Source organism: Pangasianodon hypophthalmus, chromosome 4, assembly GCF_027358585.1.
Source record: "Pangasianodon hypophthalmus isolate fPanHyp1 chromosome 4, fPanHyp1.pri, whole genome shotgun sequence".
Taxonomy (NCBI): Eukaryota; Metazoa; Chordata; class Actinopteri; order Siluriformes; family Pangasiidae; genus Pangasianodon; species Pangasianodon hypophthalmus.
This window is the reverse complement of record NC_069713.1, coordinates 1,495,748-1,514,150: the sequence shown is the minus strand read 5'-3', so window position 1 is coordinate 1,514,150 and position 18,403 is coordinate 1,495,748. Positions and strand designations below refer to the sequence as shown.

Below are 18,403 nucleotides of genomic sequence, written 5' to 3'. Positions count from 1 at the left end.
GAGAGAGAGAGACAGAGAGAGAGAGAGAGAGAGAAAGAAAGAGAGAGGGAGAGAAAGAAAGAGAGAGAGAGGGAGAGAAAGAAAGAGAGAGAGAGAGACAGACAGACAGACAGTCAGAAAGAGAGAGACAGAGAGAGAGACAGAGAGAGAGAGGCACACACACAGACAGAGAGAGAGATCGGTATGTAATGTTTACATTTTAATGCACATTTCTCACATATCCTTCACTTCCTGTCTGCACACACACACACACACACACACACACACACACACACACACTGAGTGGTGATATTACAGAGTCCTGGGTGCTGCTGTTCTAAACTTAAACACTTTCAGATTTAAAGTTTATTCAGGGTGAGTGAGGATATTTATCCCTTGCTGCTGAATTCTGCATTCTGATTGGTCAGAAAGTGTTGATTAATTCTCTATAACAGCAGCTCTGACAGTAGTGCAGCTGCAAATCACAGGGTTATTTATATTAAAGCCCTCGCTCTAATACGTTATTGTTTCTATAGCAACAGCTCATTCACAGGGACGTGTACAGCAGACGCTCCACTGATAATAAACAGGTTAAAAAACTTTAATATGAAGTTTTCTGTAAATGTAACATTGATGGAAGGAGTCTCCAGTGTCAGCGCTTTGTAACAGTCAGAGGTAAAGCTGTAACTTTAAGGTTTCCGACATCTTCAGGACAGAGGAGTTTACGCTTCATTGTGGTGAGGGAACGAGTGTTTATAGCTGCTATAACGTAAGCGACAACAGGAAGTAACTCATTTGCAGACATTAAATATAACTATAAATGGATAAAAGGTATGCTGTGTCCTTCATTAATAAATAAACATTGTAAACGTTGGAAAATCACTACTGTGTGTGTATATATATATATATATATTAAATCGTATTGCTATGAAATATCCAGTATCACAGCTGAAGATCAAACCAGAACAGCGTCTCCATCATCCTGCTCCACTTCACCAGATAACTCGGTTAGCAGGATAACGAGCTGATTTACGACAGTGTGTGAGCCGTAAACACTTCACTGAACACTGCTCGCTCTGTGTAACCCACACACACACACACACACACACACACACACACACACACACAGATGATTTGTGTGGCATTTTTCCAAATGGTGTGTGTGAAGGTGTTCAGGAGTCTGTCTCATTAACACTCAGGATTTATAAAGCGTCATAAACACTTCACAGTGCTGCTGAGATACAGCCTGCTCCGTACACTGTGTAAATATTTACACACACACACACGTACACACACACACACACTGCTATATTAGTGCCTACTGGTTGAGTGTATATATATATATATATATATATATATATATATATAAAGGTATTTAATAAAATGTAATGGCAATTCTATTTATTCTGAGATGTGTTTCTGTACAAATGTATTCTAATTTTTAATATATTTTTTTTATTTTTTAATATACATTTTTTCTCAAATATTGTAAAAATATTGCCATTTTAATTTACTGATTTATTGTAAAATATTTCTACATATAAACTTTTTCTGAAATATTCTGAGATGTCGTTATTAATAATATGTACGTGCTGTATTTATTCTAAAATATTCTAAAATATATATTTTTAATTTTATGGACAGATTTAATCTGAAATAGTTATTCTGAGATAGTGTTATTGTAATACACAGATATTAGTCTGATTTATTCTGATATATTGTTATGTTCATTAACAGGTTTATTCTGACAGTTTTGGTTTTTACATACATTTATTTTTAGTTATTAACTGATTTATTTATTTAGTGTACTATAATTATAATTTTTTATTATTATTCTGTAGTGTGTGTGAGCTTTTATTGTTCACATTCAACCCCTCACACACACTGATAATAAAGATCTCCTGATATTTCTAAACTGAAGTGTGTGTGTGTGTTTGTGTGTGTGTGTGTGTGACTGTTCTGTTACATTATTGAGGAACGGCATGGAGCTCACACACATCACTGCGGAACTCAGCTTCACACACACACACATACACACACACGCACACGTACACACACACACACACACACACACACAAGAAGAAAATAAACAGGCAGAGAATTTATCGGCTCTAGTTCCACAAATCCAGCTCTCTTCAGGTTCTGCGTCATATCTCTGAGCCGAGATTTTAAAATTTGTTTTGGAGAAGAACCACTGATAAATGGCTAAATGTAAATGTTCTGCATTTAAAAACTTTAGAACTTTAGCACTGTAATAATTACAGAACTGTAGTGAATAGAACCTTAACACTTAGATTCACAGGACTAAGAACCTTAGAGCATTTAGAGCGTTCAAAAATGTAGCACTTTAAAACTAGCTAAAAATATATATTTTTAAATTTAGATCTAGTACTACAGTTAAAATTCATTTAGTAATCTAGAACCTTGACATAGAACCCTAGCTCTAAGAAATCTCAGACTAAGAATTCTACAAATTCAGCTTTTCAAATTCATGAGGTTCTGCGTTGTATCTCTGAGCTGAGATTTCAAAGTCGGTTTGGAGAAGAACCACTGCTTAAGGAGTAAATGTAAATGTTCTGCATTTAAAACTTTAGAACTTTAACAGTGTAATAATTAAAATTTTAGCACAAAAAAATAAAACTGTAGCATTTAGAATTTTAGCACTTCAAACTACAGGAATAACAGGAATAGCACTTAGAGAATTTAAAAACTAGCTAAAATTAGTTTTAGACACTTAGAACTAGCACAACATTCAAACTATATTTCAAAACTTTTTCATTTATAATGCTAGAGCCCTAGCTCTTAGAACTCTTGCACGATGAATTCTCTGAGGTTCTGCGTTAGATCTCCGACTCTTTGGCTGTTTGCATGTTTTCAAATTAGCCTAAATGTAAACGTCCTGCTTTAAAACTTCTAGAATAATTCTAGCGCAAAAAAACAAACTGTAGAACTTTAACACAGTCGTATTTAGAAACTAAAAGAAAATCAACTTGTAGCTTTGAAAACTTTAACATCTGGAATTCCAGGACTAAGAAGCTTAGAGCATTATAAATAAATAAATAAATAAATAAATAGTTGTGAGGTGAAGCATCAAACTGTAGAACATTCAGAACGCAAACTCTCCCCAAAGAAAATATTAAACTGTGGAACTTTAGAACTAAAAAACTAAAACTGCAGCATTTATAACTTTAGCACTTATAATTCCAGGTTTAAAAACCCTAGTACACATATAGTGTTAGAATTACTCACTACTTAAAACGTAACTTCGCTGCACTTCGCTGTAGAACCCAAACTCTTGGACTTCCAAAGAAAATGACAAGCTGACGGAATTCTTAAATCACGGATCTGAGAGCAAGTCGTAGAACATGAGGTTCCAGACCACCACAGAAGAAGAAGAAGAATCAGTAGCGTGTCCCTGAGCGAGACAGCAGCTCTTCATCACAACATTATTGAGATCTCAAACAGCTGTTTACACACCTGGAGAACCCACAGACAAGCGCTCTCCATTCAGCTGGAACTCCTCCGCATGTTAGGGTGATAAATTCCCTCCAAGTGCACACTTGAGCGTGGCTGATGAGCCGTTTGTACATCCCTGAAGTCCTCAGAGCAGAGCATGGTGCTGAAGTGTGTGTGTGTGTGTGTGTGTGTGTGTGTGTTGCATCAGCCTTCAGTAAGAGTGAAAAAAACAGAAGAGGAGGAAGTGAACGTTCCTCTAGCAATGTGGCCCTGACACTGAGGGTCAAAATATCCCAGTCTAATCAGAGTGTACATGTTCAGAGTGCACACTGAGAGAGTGTACGTGTTCAGAGTACACACTGAGAGAGAGTGTACATGTTCAGAGTGCACACTGAGAGAGTGTACATGTTCAGAGTGCACGCTGAGAGAGTGTACGTGTTCAGAGTACACACTGAGAGAGAGTGTACATGTTCAGAGTGCACACTGAGAGAGTGTACATGTTCAGAGTGCACGCTGAGAGAGTGTACGTGTTCAGAGCGCACACTGAGAGAGTGTACGTGTTCAGAGCGCACACTGAGAGAGTGTACGTGTTCAGAGCGCACAGTGAGAGAGTGTACGTGTTCAGAGTGCACACTGAGAGAGTGTACATGTTCAGAGTACACACTGAGAGAGTGTACATGTTCAGAGTACAAAGTGAGAGAGTGTACATGTTCAGAGTACACAGTGAGAGAGTGTACATGTTCAGAGTGCACACTGAGGGAGTGTACATGTTCAGAGCGCACACTGAGAGAGTGTACGTGTTCAGAGTACACGCTGAGAGAGTGTACATGTTCAGAGTACACACTGAGAGAGAGTGTACGTGTTCAGAGCGCACACTGAGTGTACGTGTCCAGAGCGCACACTGAGAGAGTGTACATGTTCAGAGCACACACTGAGAGAGTGTACGTGTTCAGAGCGTACACTGAGAGAGAGTGTACATGTTCAGAGCGCACACTGAGAGAGTGTACATGTTCAGAGTACACAGTGAGAGAGTGTACGTGTTCAGAGCGCACAATGAGAGAGTGTACATGTTCAGAGCGCACACTGAGAGAGTGTACATGTTCAGAGCGCACACTGAGGGAGAGTGTACGTGTTCAGAGTACACACTGAGAGAGTGTATTTGTTCAGAGTACACAGTGAGAGAGTGTACGTGTTCAGAGCGCACACTGAGAGAGTGTACGTGTTCAGAGCGCACAGTGAGAGAGTGTACATGTTCAGAGCGCACACTGAGAGAGTGTACATGTTCAGAGTACACAGTGAGAGAGTGTACATGTTCAGAGCGCACACTGAGGGAGAGTGTACGTGTTCAGAGTACACACTGAGAGAGTGTATTTGTTCAGAGTACACACTGAGAGAGTGTACGTGTTCAGAGCGCACACTGAGAGAGTGTACGTGTTCAGAGCGCACACTGAGAGAGTGTACATGTTCAGAGCGCACACTGAGAGAGTGTACATGTTCAGAGTACACACTGAGAGAATGTACATGTTCAGACCGCACACTGAGGGAGAGTGTACGTGTTCAGAGTGTACACTGAGAGAGTGTATTTGTTCAGAGTACACACTGAGAGAGTGTACATGTTCAGAGTACACACTGAGAAAGTGTACATGTTCAGACCGCACACTGAGGGAGAGTGTACGTGTTCACAGTGCACACTGAGAGAGTGTATTTGTTCAGAGTACACACTGAGAGAGTGTACATGTTCAGAGCGCACACTGAGAGAGTGTACATGTTCAGAGCGCACACTGAGAGAGTGTACGTGTTCAGAGTGCACACTGAGAGAGTGTACGTGTTCAGAGCGCACACTGAGAGAGTATACATGTTCAGAGCGCACACTGAGGGAGAGTGTACGTGTTCAGAGCGCACACTGAGGGAGAGTGTACGTGTTCAGAGTGCACACTGAGAGAGTGTACATGTTCAGAGCGCACACTGAGAGAGTGTACATGTTCAGAGTGCACACTGAGAGAGTGTACATGTTCAGAGCGCACACTGAGAGAGTGTACGTGTTCAGAGTGCACACTGAGAGAGTGTACGTGTTCAGAGCGCACACTGAGAGAGTATACGTGTTCAGAGCGCACACTGAGGGAGAGTGTACGTGTTCAGAGCGCACACTGAGGGAGAGTGTACGTGTTCAGAGTGCACACTGAGAGAGTGTACATGTTCAGAGCGCACACTGAGAGAGTGTACATGTTCAGAGCGCACACTGAGAGAGTGTACATGTTCAGAGCGCACACTGAGGGAGAGTGTACGTGTTCAGAGTGCACACTGAGAGAGTGTATTTGTTCAGAGTGTACACTGAGAGAGTGTACGTGTTTAGAGCGCACACTGAGAGAGTGTACGTGTTCAGAGTACACACTGAGAGAGTGTACGTGTTCAGAGCGCACACTGAGGGAGTGTACGTGTTCAGAGCGCACACTGAGAGAGTGTACGTGTTCAGAGCGCACACTGAGAGAGTGTACGTGTTCAGAGCGTACACTGAGAGAGAGTGTACATGTTCAGAGTACACACTGAGAGAGTGTACGTGTTAAGAGTACACAGTGAGAGAGTGTAAATGTTCAGAGCGCACGCTGAGAGAGTGTACGTGTTCAGAGCGCACGCTGAGAGATTGTACGTGTTCAGAGTGCACGCTGAGAGAGTGTACGTGTTCAGAGCGCACACTGAGAGAGTGTACGTGTTCAGAGTGTACACTGAGAGAGTGTACATGTTCAGAGTGCACACTGAGAGAGTGTACGTGTTCAGAGTGTACACTGAGAGAGTGTACGTGTTCAGAGCGCACACTGAGGGAGAGTACGTGTTCAGAGCGCACACTGAGAGAGTGTACGTGTTCAGAGTACACGCTGAGAGAGTGTACATGTTCACAGCGCACACTGAGGGAGAGTGTACGTGTTCAGAGCGCACACTGAGGGAGTGTACGTGTTCAGAGCACACGCTGAGAGAGTGTACGTGTTCAGAGCGCACACTGAGGGAGAGTGTACGTGTTCAGAGCGCACACTGAGAGAGTGTACGTGTTCAGAGTACACGCTGAGAGAGTGTACATGTTCAGAGTGCACACTGAGAGAGTGTACGTGTTCAGAGTGCACACTGAGAGAGTGTACGTGTTTAGAGCGCACACTGAGAGAGTGTACGTGTTCAGAGTGCACACTGAGAGAGTGTACGTGTTCAGAGCGCACACTGAGAGAGTGTACGTGTTCAGAGCGCACACTGAGAGAGTGTACATGTTCAGAGCGCACACTGAGAGATTGTACGTGTTCAGAGCGCACACTGAGAGAGTGTACGTGTTCAGAGCGCACACTGAGAGAGTGTACGTGTTCAGAGCGCACACTGAGAGAGTGTACATGTTCAGAGCGCACACTGAGAGAGTGTACATGTTCAGAGTACACACTGAGAGAATGTACATGTTCAGACCGCACACTGAGGGAGAGTGTACGTGTTCAGAGTGTACACTGAGAGAGTGTATTTGTTCAGAGTACACACTGAGAGAGTGTACATGTTCAGAGTACACACTGAGAAAGTGTACATGTTCAGACCGCACACTGAGGGAGAGTGTACGTGTTCACAGTGCACACTGAGAGAGTGTATTTGTTCAGAGTACACACTGAGAGAGTGTACATGTTCAGAGCGCACACTGAGAGAGTGTACGTGTTCAGAGTGCACACTGAGAGAGTGTACGTGTTCAGAGCGCACACTGAGAGAGTATACATGTTCAGAGCGCACACTGAGGGAGAGTGTACGTGTTCAGAGCGCACACTGAGGGAGAGTGTACGTGTTCAGAGTGCACACTGAGAGAGTGTACATGTTCAGAGCGCACACTGAGAGAGTGTACATGTTCAGAGTGCACACTGAGAGAGTGTACATGTTCAGAGCGCACACTGAGAGAGTGTACGTGTTCAGAGTGCACACTGAGAGAGTGTACGTGTTCAGAGCGCACACTGAGAGAGTATACATGTTCAGAGCGCACACTGAGGGAGAGTGTACGTGTTCAGAGCGCACACTGAGGGAGAGTGTACGTGTTCAGAGTGCACACTGAGAGAGTGTACATGTTCAGAGCGCACACTGAGAGAGTGTACATGTTCAGAGCGCACACTGAGAGAGTGTACATGTTCAGAGCGCACACTGAGGGAGAGTGTACGTGTTCAGAGTGCACACTGAGAGAGTGTATTTGTTCAGAGTGTACACTGAGAGAGTGTACGTGTTTAGAGCGCACACTGAGAGAGTGTACGTGTTCAGAGTACACACTGAGAGAGTGTACGTGTTCAGAGCGCACACTGAGGGAGTGTACGTGTTCAGAGCGCACACTGAGAGAGTGTACGTGTTCAGAGCGCACACTGAGAGAGTGTACGTGTTCAGAGCGTACACTGAGAGAGAGTGTACATGTTCAGAGTACACACTGAGAGAGTGTACGTGTTAAGAGTACACAGTGAGAGAGTGTAAATGTTCAGAGCGCACGCTGAGAGAGTGTACGTGTTCAGAGCGCACGCTGAGAGATTGTACGTGTTCAGAGTGCACGCTGAGAGAGTGTACGTGTTCAGAGCGCACACTGAGAGAGTGTACGTGTTCAGAGTGTACACTGAGAGAGTGTACATGTTCAGAGTGCACACTGAGAGAGTGTACGTGTTCAGAGTGTACACTGAGAGAGTGTACGTGTTCAGAGCGCACACTGAGGGAGAGTACGTGTTCAGAGCGCACACTGAGAGAGTGTACGTGTTCAGAGTACACGCTGAGAGAGTGTACATGTTCACAGCGCACACTGAGGGAGAGTGTACGTGTTCAGAGCGCACACTGAGGGAGTGTACGTGTTCAGAGCACACGCTGAGAGAGTGTACGTGTTCAGAGCGCACACTGAGGGAGAGTGTACGTGTTCAGAGCGCACACTGAGAGAGTGTACGTGTTCAGAGTACACGCTGAGAGAGTGTACATGTTCAGAGTGCACACTGAGAGAGTGTACGTGTTCAGAGTGCACACTGAGAGAGTGTACGTGTTTAGAGCGCACACTGAGAGAGTGTACGTGTTCAGAGTGCACACTGAGAGAGTGTACGTGTTCAGAGCGCACACTGAGAGAGTGTACGTGTTCAGAGCACACACTGAGAGAGTGTACGTGTTCAGAGCGTACACTGAGAGAGAGTGTACATGTTCAGAGTACACACTGAGAGAGTGTACGTGTTCAGAGCGCACACTGAGAGAGTGTACATGTTCAGAGTGTACACTGAGAGAGTGTACGTGTTCACAGTGCACACTGAGAGAGTGTACGTGTTCAGAGTGCACACTGAGAGAGTGTACGTGTTTAGAGCGCACACTGAGAGAGTGTACGTGTTCAGAGCGCACACTGAGAGAGTGTACGTGTTCAGAGCGCACAGTGAGAGAGTGTAAATGTTCAGAGCGCACGCTGAGAGAGTGTACGTGTTCAGAGCGCACGCTGAGAGATTGTACGTGTTCAGAGTACACACTGAGAGAGAGTGTACGTGTTCAGAGCGCACACTGAGAGAGTGTACGTGTTCAGAGCGCACACTGAGAGAGTGTACATGTTCAGAGCGCACACTGAGAGAGTGTACGTGTTCAGAGCGCACGCTGAGAGATTGTACGTGTTCAGAGCGCACGCTGAGAGATTGTACGTGTTCAGAGCGCACACTGAGAGAGTGTACGTGTTCAGAGCGCACACTGAGAGAGTGTACGTGTTCAGAGTGTACACTGAGAGAGTGTACATGTTCAGAGCGCACACTGAGAGAGTGTACGTGTTCAGAGTGCACACTGAGAGAGTGTACGTGTTCAGAGCGCACACTGAGGGAGAGTACATGTTCACAGCGCACACTGAGGGAGAGTACGTGTTCAGAGCGCACACTGAGAGAGTGTACGTGTTCAGAGTACACGCTGAGAGAGTGTACATGTTCACAGCGCACACTGAGGGAGAGTACGTGTTCAGAGCGCACACTGAGAGAGTGTACGTGTTCAGAGTACACGCTGAGAGAGTGTACGTGTTCAGAGCGCACACTGAGGGAGAGTGTACGTGTTCAGAGCGCACACTGAGAGAGTGTACGTGTTCAGAGTACACGCTGAGAGAGTGTACATGTTCAGAGTGCACACTGAGAGAGTGTACGTGTTCAGAGTGCACACTGAGAGAGTGTACGTGTTTAGAGCGCACACTGAGAGAGTGTACGTGTTCAGAGTGCACACTGAGAGAGTGTACGTGTTCAGAGCACACACTGAGAGAGTGTACGTGTTCAGAGCGTACACTGAGAGAGAGTGTACATGTTCAGAGTACACACTGAGAGAGTGTACGTGTTCAGAGCGCACACTGAGAGAGTGTATGTGTTCAGAGCGCACAGTGAGAGAGTGTAAATGTTCAGAGCGTACACTGAGAGAGTGTACGTGTTCAGAGCGCACACTGAGAGAGTGTACGTGTTCAGAGCGCACACTGAGAGAGTGTACATGTTCAGAGCGCACACTGAGAGAGTGTACGTGTTCAGAGCGCACGCTGAGAGATTGTACGTGTTCAGAGTGCACACTGAGAGAGTGTACGTGTTCAGAGCGCACACTGAGAGAGTGTACGTGTTCAGAGTGTACACTGAGAGAGTGTACGTGTTCAGAGCGCACACTGAGGGAGAGTACGTGTTCAGAGCGCACACTGAGAGAGTGTACGTGTTCAGAGTACACGCTGAGAGAGTGTATTTGTTCAGAGCCCACACTGAGAGAGTGTATGTGTTCAGAGCGCACGCTGAGAGATTGTACGTGTTCAGAGTGCACACTGAGAGAGTGTACGTGTTCAGAGCGCACACTGAGAGAGTGTACGTGTTCAGAGTGTACACTGAGAGAGTGTACGTGTTCACAGCGCACACTGAGGGAGAGTGTACGTGTTCAGAGCGCACACTGAGAGAGTGTACGTGTTCAGAGTGAACCCATTATGATCCATTAGGAAAAATGTAAAATGTCCATTGCGTAAAATGTTAATGGTTTCTATTAGATTCCTGCAGGATTCCATTAGAAATTCTCTGATTTCTAATAAACACCACCAGAACCCAGCAGAACCTTCCTTCCTGAGCAGAACCTTATCATCAGAATAAAATTACATAGGAACCATCAGGAACAACACACTCCATTTAACTAAAATTACAGACCATCAGGAACACATTAAAACCCAATTTTTCTGATTCTGATTTTTCTTTTCAACAAGAACATCAATAGTTCAAAGTTGTACAACCCCAAACCACCTAGAACCTTAACATTATAAGTTCTGTAAGTCCAGAACCTTCAGAGATCATGTGCTTTCATTTTGTACTTCATTTCAGTTAACACACTTTGAAGTCCTTCATGTTGTTGAGTACTGAAGTGTTAATGTGGAAGATGAAAGCAGAACCATCTGGAACATGAACAATTCCCTCAGACGTAGAACGCTAACACATGTAACATGGTGGCCTGCAAGGAAACATCTGATTCAGTGAAAAAAACAGCAGTGAGTCACTGACGCTGAATGTTTACGTAAACACTGTGTTTGAATCAAATGTCAGCATCATTTTGTACATTTTAAACTTTTCTGAATAAGAAATGACAGAGAAGGAACGCTGTCAGGAATTCGGTACTCTTGGTAATGACAGGAGAGCTCGCTCGGTGCAGATCCGCTGGTGTGTATGCACGTTCCGTCACATGGTGTGTCATAATATTTAGACATGAGGCAGGGGAGTGTGTTTACACTGTGAGATCCTCACAGGGCACTCAGGAACACTCGCTGTTCTCTTTTTTGCACTCGTCCCTCTGTCTCCCAGCAACAGGTCGGGACACAGCGCTCCCCCGGCGTGATTTAATCCCCCAATACAGCCGTGTTTTATGTCCTGGCTCATCTCAACACTCTGGATTATGGAGATGGCGTTTTATGGCCTCCTGTATTAGCACAGAGAGAGTCTGTGGAGCGTTAATCCGGTTCTGCGTTCTCTCAGCTCGGTTATTATTCTCGTCAGAGAAGACCCGTACGGAGAGGACGTGGTTCTCAGTTTGATTTGTGCACACAAGCAGTTTTTAATATTGTCTTTCTAGATATACACAGACGTCTGATAAAACATTTCCCAAAGCTCGGAGCATTAGCTACGTTTCCGTGCAGTTTAATAATTTGTTAATAAATAAACAATATTTGTGTAGCCTACACGCCAAAACCAAAATGAGGCCAATCAGAATTAAATTTCTCTCTAAATGAATCGAGTGAATATCTTTTTAATAATCGTTAAATAGAAAAATAATCTCCATAAAAAAACTTCATATCTGATTACTTTCAGTATCGGAATGTGCATTTAACTCACAATGTGGTGAAAAAAATGGCTCTGTGAACAAACAAAAAAAAAGATAACAAACGTGGAAACTTGGATAAAACCTATCTTCCTTGTGCAGTTGATCTCACGCAGTGGCTGGATCAGTGGTTCTCAAAGTTCCTCTAGTCAGGCATCCCTTTAACCCTAAAATATAAATATTCACGGACACAGATTTATTGTGCAAACTATTTAAAAAATGAGCTAAATTATTTAAATGTGTACAATAATATTTTGGATATTTCCTGGAGTTTTTTTTATTCTGCACTTTCCACCTAAAATTTTCATTCGAGTCCAGTTGACATTGTATATAATTACTGTAGATATAAGGGTGGACCCCTGACTTTGAGAGCCATGCTGCTAGAAGATGAGTAAAAGCATTATAAATCGGCTATAGTGCTGGATAAAGTCTGCATTTTATGTTAAATATGAAGGTGAATATGAATCTCTGAGTGACTTTACTACACTCAGAAACATCAAATTCTTCTCGCGACAGGATTGGGGGCGTGTTCCACCCTGTAATTCACTACCAGTGTGTTTTCAGCCATGTGTCTCTGCTCTGTGTCAGGAGAAAGGATTTATGAGATTTATTGGAACAGTAATACTGATATCATCAAAACGTCTGGGTTTGTCTCTGACTGTTTGTTTCAGTGTCCATGACGACAGCTGTCTCCTTGAGCCTTCGCGTTCCCTCTGTGTGCACTCCAGGCCCTTTTCAGAGTGGAGTAAATGATCAGTATTCAGGTCTCAGACGTAACTACAGACTTAAGCGCTATTTAGAAGTTACTGATCTCGAGCTGTGAATTTTTTATTGATAAAATGATGAATGACCATAAAGTTTCTCTGTAAGTGTAGCATATGAGAGCTAGGTCAGCTTATTCTTCAAACCGTGGGCATGTTTTCTTTACAGGAGATTCAAGATTCAAGATTTTTAGTTGTCATTAACTTGCAGTGAAATGAGAACCTGGCCTACTCCTCTTCAGACTGTGAGTAAAGAAATCAGAAATGAATAAGAAATAATAAGAAATAAGAAATATGTAATATATGTACAAGAATGTGCAAAAAAGGCGTACACAGAATATGCAAGTATGTTACGTGTAGTAACAATAAAAAGTGTGAAGTACAGTGTGTGGAGTGTCAGTGGAGTGCAGAGTCTTCATGGAGTCCGAAGGACCTGTATGATGGACAGATCTTTATGGAGTCTGAGGGATCTGTATGATGGACAGATCTTTATGGAGTCTGAGGGATCTGTATAGTGGACAGATCTTTACGGAGTCTGAAGGACCTGTATGATGGACAGATCTTTATGGAGTCTGAGGGATCTATATGATGGACAGATCTTCATGGAGTCTGAAGGATCTGTATGATGGACAGATCTTCATGGAGTCTGAGCGATCTTTATGGTGGACAGATCTTTACGGAGTCTGAGGGATCTGTATGATGGACAGATCTTTATGGAGTCTGAGGGATCTGTATAGTAGACAGATCTTTACAGAGTCTGAGGGATCTGTATAGTGGACAGATCTTTATGGAGTCTGAGGGATCTGTATAGTGGACAGATCTTTATGGAGTCTGAGGGATCTGTATAGTAGACAGATCTTTACGGAGTCTGAGGGATCTGTATAGTGGACAGATCTTTACGGAGTCTGAGGGATCTGTATAGTAGACAGATCTTTACGGAGTCTGAGGGATCTGTATAATGGACAGATCTTTATGGAGTCTGAGGGATCTGTATAGTGGACAGATCTTTAATGAGTCTGAGGGATCTGTATGGTGGACATGTCTTTATGGAGTCTGAGGGATCTGTATGGTGGACAGATCTTTATGGAGTCTGAAGGATCTGTATGATGGACAGATCTTTATGGAGTCTGAGGGATCTGTATGATGGACATGTCTGTGCTGAGGAATCTGATGGCCCGGGGGAAGAAGCTCCTCCTGGTGGAAGAGCAAAGTGTGATAAAATGTTGTGTGTCTCCTTCATCCCACACACACATTACGATTTTTATTACCTCAGTTTAGCATCTTGCGGGTTCATTAAAATGTCAGGTTTAAAGGCGAGTGTTTGTGTATAAAGGCGGTGATCTAGACGCTATTAAAAACACAGTCTCAGAAGCTTCTACTGAAGAAAAATCTATTGACCTCAGAGGTGTGAACTACACATAATAATCTGAATGTGGAGCTCAGAAAATCCACTTAAGCAGCTGTGTAACCCGACTCGGAATACCAGGAACTTTCCGCTACAAGGTTAATGCAGCTAATCACTTCTACCCTACCATCTCCACCTGTAGGCTTTAGGCCACACCTCCTACCTGTTAGCTACACTAGACTTGTGCAAAGCTCCAGCGCAAAGCTAAAGAAGCAAATTTGTGACTCTGTACATGTCTGAACTACACCTTTAATCCTTCACAGATACAGCTCCAAGACTGTCGTAGCGCAGAAGAAATGAAAGGGGCAGTGATTAAAGATTTTAATTTCTTACATAACTGCTGTGTTCACTGGTTCACTGATGGTGTGTGTGTGTGTGTGTGTGTGTGTTGGAGCTGAGTATTGAGTGAAGGTTAAAGTGTTAAACACTCCAGCTGGATGCTGATAGATTGTTGACATGATTCCTTTGGGAATAATTCACTTTTTTTGAATGAGTCACTGAGATGAATGAATCAGTATCAGTGACTGAGTCATTCCTGTTGTTCAGTTGCTGCTGAAGCTCTTCACATGTTTTTTTCTTCACCGGACACGAGACTGACTCAGTGATTGAAACAGAGACTGTACACAGGTGTGTGTGTGTTACATGTTTATCTCTCTTTTACACATTGGTAAATAGTCACAGTTGCAGCTGTGGGTCTAACAAACCTCCTTTCTCTCCTCTGAGTCGTTCAGTCATGATGGAGATTCGTTCAGTGAATCATTTGAGTCAGTGAGTTACATGAGTCCTACATGAATTCACTCAGTGCAAGATGGAGATTTCCAGTGTTTCAGTTCAGGTGTGAAAATAATTCATTTTCTCTTAACAGCGATATACAAAATATGCAAATTAGCAAAAACAATTTTATATATATATATTTTATACTAGTCACGCTGTTTGTTGTCTGTTTGTTGTCTGTTTGTTGTCTGCCCTGAACGAATCTGTGAACAAACAGGAATGAATCACTTAACATGAAATTTTAATATCCAAAACTCGGATCACTGAAAACAAATAAAATGGCAAATTCAAATCCAACTGCCAGCCAATGATTGTCATAGTGGGCGTTACCACCCTCGACCAATCAGCAGCTTCGCTTCAACTCAGGAAGTGTATACATATTATCTTTTTTTTTGCTCTTTCTTTCTTTCTTTCTATGTTTATTATCTTTCATCTCTCCATCCTTCTTTCTTTTTTCATTCTTTCTTCCATTCTTTCTTCATGTTTATTTTCTTTCTTTCTTTCATCCCTGCATCTTTCTTTCCATGTTTATTTTCTTTCATCCCTCCTTTCTTTCTTTCTTTCTTTCTTTCTTTTCATGTTTATTTTCTTGTATCACTCCACCCTTACTTCTTTTTTCTTTCTTTCTTTCTTTCTTTCTTGTGCCCTTGTGCACTTTAGCAGATGAGCAGAGTGTTTCCAGGCTGAGGGAGAGTGTGCTGTTGTGTAGTTGTGATGTTGTGTAGTTGTGATGTTGTTGCTCTGGGCCAGTGCCTAAATCACTTCAGTGGAGCGGAGCGATCATCGGAGCGGACACTGAGGACAGGGGGACCGGAGCGAGGGATATCAGAGAGAAGGATGAATAAACGAGAGGAGATGGGCTCAGCTGGGGCGTGCCTCGGGGAAACCCCTCGTTGTGAGGTCATGTGACCTCAGCATGTGTGATACGGGTCTGTGTACACACTCAACACCGCAGGCCTTCTGTGTGTGTTTACTTGTTTATTAGCGTGTTGTCTCTGAGGGACACTGAGAGGCTTCCAGACTTTACTGTTTACTTATTTCATTTATTTATTATCCTCTCTTCGTCTCTCTCTCTCTCTCTCTCTCTGTCTGTCTGTTTAGTGCAATGAGACAGTTTAAACCCAACTATTATTATCTTAAAGTGATTATAAAGAGATTAAAGTAAAAATCCACCCTGAACGATCTGCATATTATTCTTTATAAACAATATGAGCTCTTCAACGGTACCAGAGATTTCTTTCTAATGAAATTCTGAGTGTTTAGTTTAAACTTCTTTCATGTTGCTATATTTTCATTTGGTTAACCGTTTCCTCGATACCCAGAATGCCGCTGATTATGATGCAGTCTACCTAAAGAGAGCGATGCGGCGGCGCTTTAGTGCTTTAGTCTGTCCAGCTCTCTCACCTGCTCATCTGTACACTCTGCTCAAACACATCAGCTTCCAAAACTTCACCTTTCACGCTAATCAACGCCATCTTGTGGAACTAGCCGGGCAGAGACGCTGTCATACCTCAGTGTTGCGTAGCTGCTTTGCATTCTGGGACTTTGAGTCCTCAACATCTCCACTTCTTCTACACTGGATTTTTCATTAATAAGACTTAAACATCACAGGAAAATGAAGAGTGAGTGAGAAAAGAAGTTTTGTTTTTAGGAGCCAATGACGAAACCTGATCATTATCACTTATGTTTGAGATTTCTGAAAATTTTTTTCTCCTTTTAAACTGCATTTACATTTACGGCATTTGGCAGACGCCCTTATCCAGAGCAACTTACAATTATCTCATTTATACAACTGAGCAGTAGAGGGTTAAGGGCCTTGCTCAAGGGCCCACCAGTGGCAGCTTGGTGGTGCTGGGATTTGAACTCGCAACCTTCTGATCAGAAGTCTAATATCGTAACCACTGAGCAATGACAATGATAACAACTGCTAACTTCTCACAGGAATAACAATGACAATACAACAACCAACAAATTAGCACCAGAATCACTAAACACATCATAAATATTTCAACTGTGGTTTTTCCAGCTGCAGAAACTTTTCCTCAGCTCTGAGTTTAGGAGTTGTGACACAATGATAATCTTTCTCAATAAGAATTGTGCTCATCCCTAGTTAGCAGTCGATGCTAAGTGGACTTATATTAGCCACACTGAGGCTTTTCTTAGTAATTCACTAATACATCTGAGGTAAATGTTAATATTCCGGACGAGTCTGTCTCATTTCCATTCTCACTGTCTGTTTGTATAAAAACCCTAAAGACTGTGTGCTTGTTAGCTTAATCCTTCAATCTCTAGCTAGGTTATGCTAAACATTCGTAGACCCAGTTGCCTAGCAGCAGTGTTCCATCAGCTTTAAATGTGTCCATGTGCTGTCTTGGCTTCCTGCTGTCCTAAACATGAATGAGCCTATTCTTTTCTGAGCACAATATGAGAATTACACAACATTTAAAATCACTATCAGAGGTTTTCTCACATCTTTACAAATCTTTACACATCTTTTAGTGCATTAACTGGGTTTAATTTCATGTTCAAACACAGCGTTGTGGTGAAATACAATAAAACACTTAAAAAAAAATACTTTCTATTAAAAATACAGAACATTAAACCCTTAGATAACTGTTGTAGCTGATTTCTGAACCACTAGGTGGCAGTCAATATTCATTCAGGGCCTTAGACTCAATCACTGTCCCATATTCACATATTTACTACATAAACGCCATTTTCAGTCCACTGTGGAGGTGTCCAAAATTTATTTATTTATTTATTTATTTATTTTTGCAGGATCGTGGTTCAGGTTTGGCCCATTCCTCTTGACAAATCGACTTAAATTCTCCAAGGTTACGAGGATCCCTCTGATGGACTCGCAAATTTTCAATGGGATTCAAGTCAAGAGATGGACATGGATCAGGCTTGGGCATGCAAGCAAGGCCTTCTTGAGTTATTGTGGCTGTATGTTTGGACTCGTTGTCTTGTCAAAAGATTTATCTTCAGTCCAGATTCAGTTTCTTGGCTGATGAGTTTAAATTCTCCTCATTGTTTCCTTTGATGTTATGCAATGCTCCAGTACCATTTGCAGAGAAGCAGCCCCATATCATGAATCTCACACCACCATGCTTCGCTGTGGGAATGGTATTCCTGGTTCTAGTCACTATAGAGGCCACATAAACACCGTCATCAGTCCATTGTGGATGCACACACTGTATATTCACTATATTTGATGCGTGTCTTTAAACACCATAGTTTATGGCTTGACTTGACAAGGGGAATGCTGCTCCACACTCTCTACTCACTACACAGCATGTGCTGTCTTCAAACACCTCAATGGATATAGTTAGGGATATAGTTTGATTTGTTGAAGGGAAACGGGGGGACGGCAGGAGAGGTTAAACTATCGCAGTGATCAATAGGGCAGATATCAAACAAGTCATTAAGCTTTCAAACAGTTGACCAAACACAGGATTATATAATGAGATTAAATGGAGTGTATAGAGTTGATTGGCCTCCTGGTGACCTAGTGTTTGCATGTAACCTGTCTCGGTTCACAGTAAACTTTGGGAAGGGTGTATTGATCCCAGTGGACTGGTGTTTATGTGGCCTATAGTGAATAGGGCGTGTGGTATGGGACTCCCCCAAAGTTTTTCCAATGATGGTGTTTATGTGGACTACAGTATACAGTATAGTGAATACGTAAACAGCTTTAACATTAGAAGTGTTTATCAGTTATAGT

The 18,403-nt window shown here is 42.8% G+C and overlaps 1 protein-coding gene across 2 annotated transcripts in view; it reads right to left on the bottom strand.

Moving 5' to 3' along the window:
• Positions 1-18,403, bottom strand: part of gjc2 (gap junction protein gamma 2) — a 28,418-nt gene that overhangs the window by 8,519 nt on the left and 1,496 nt on the right. The window contains exon 1 of one of the 2 annotated variants that reach the window (XM_026910228.3): positions 3,457-3,615. The exons of the other annotated variant lie outside the window; for it this stretch is intronic. The gene's annotated coding sequence lies outside the window, so the exon portion shown is untranslated. Of the gene's footprint in view, positions 1-3,456; positions 3,616-18,403 lie in introns of those variants that run through there. 2 annotated transcript variants of the gene reach the window in all.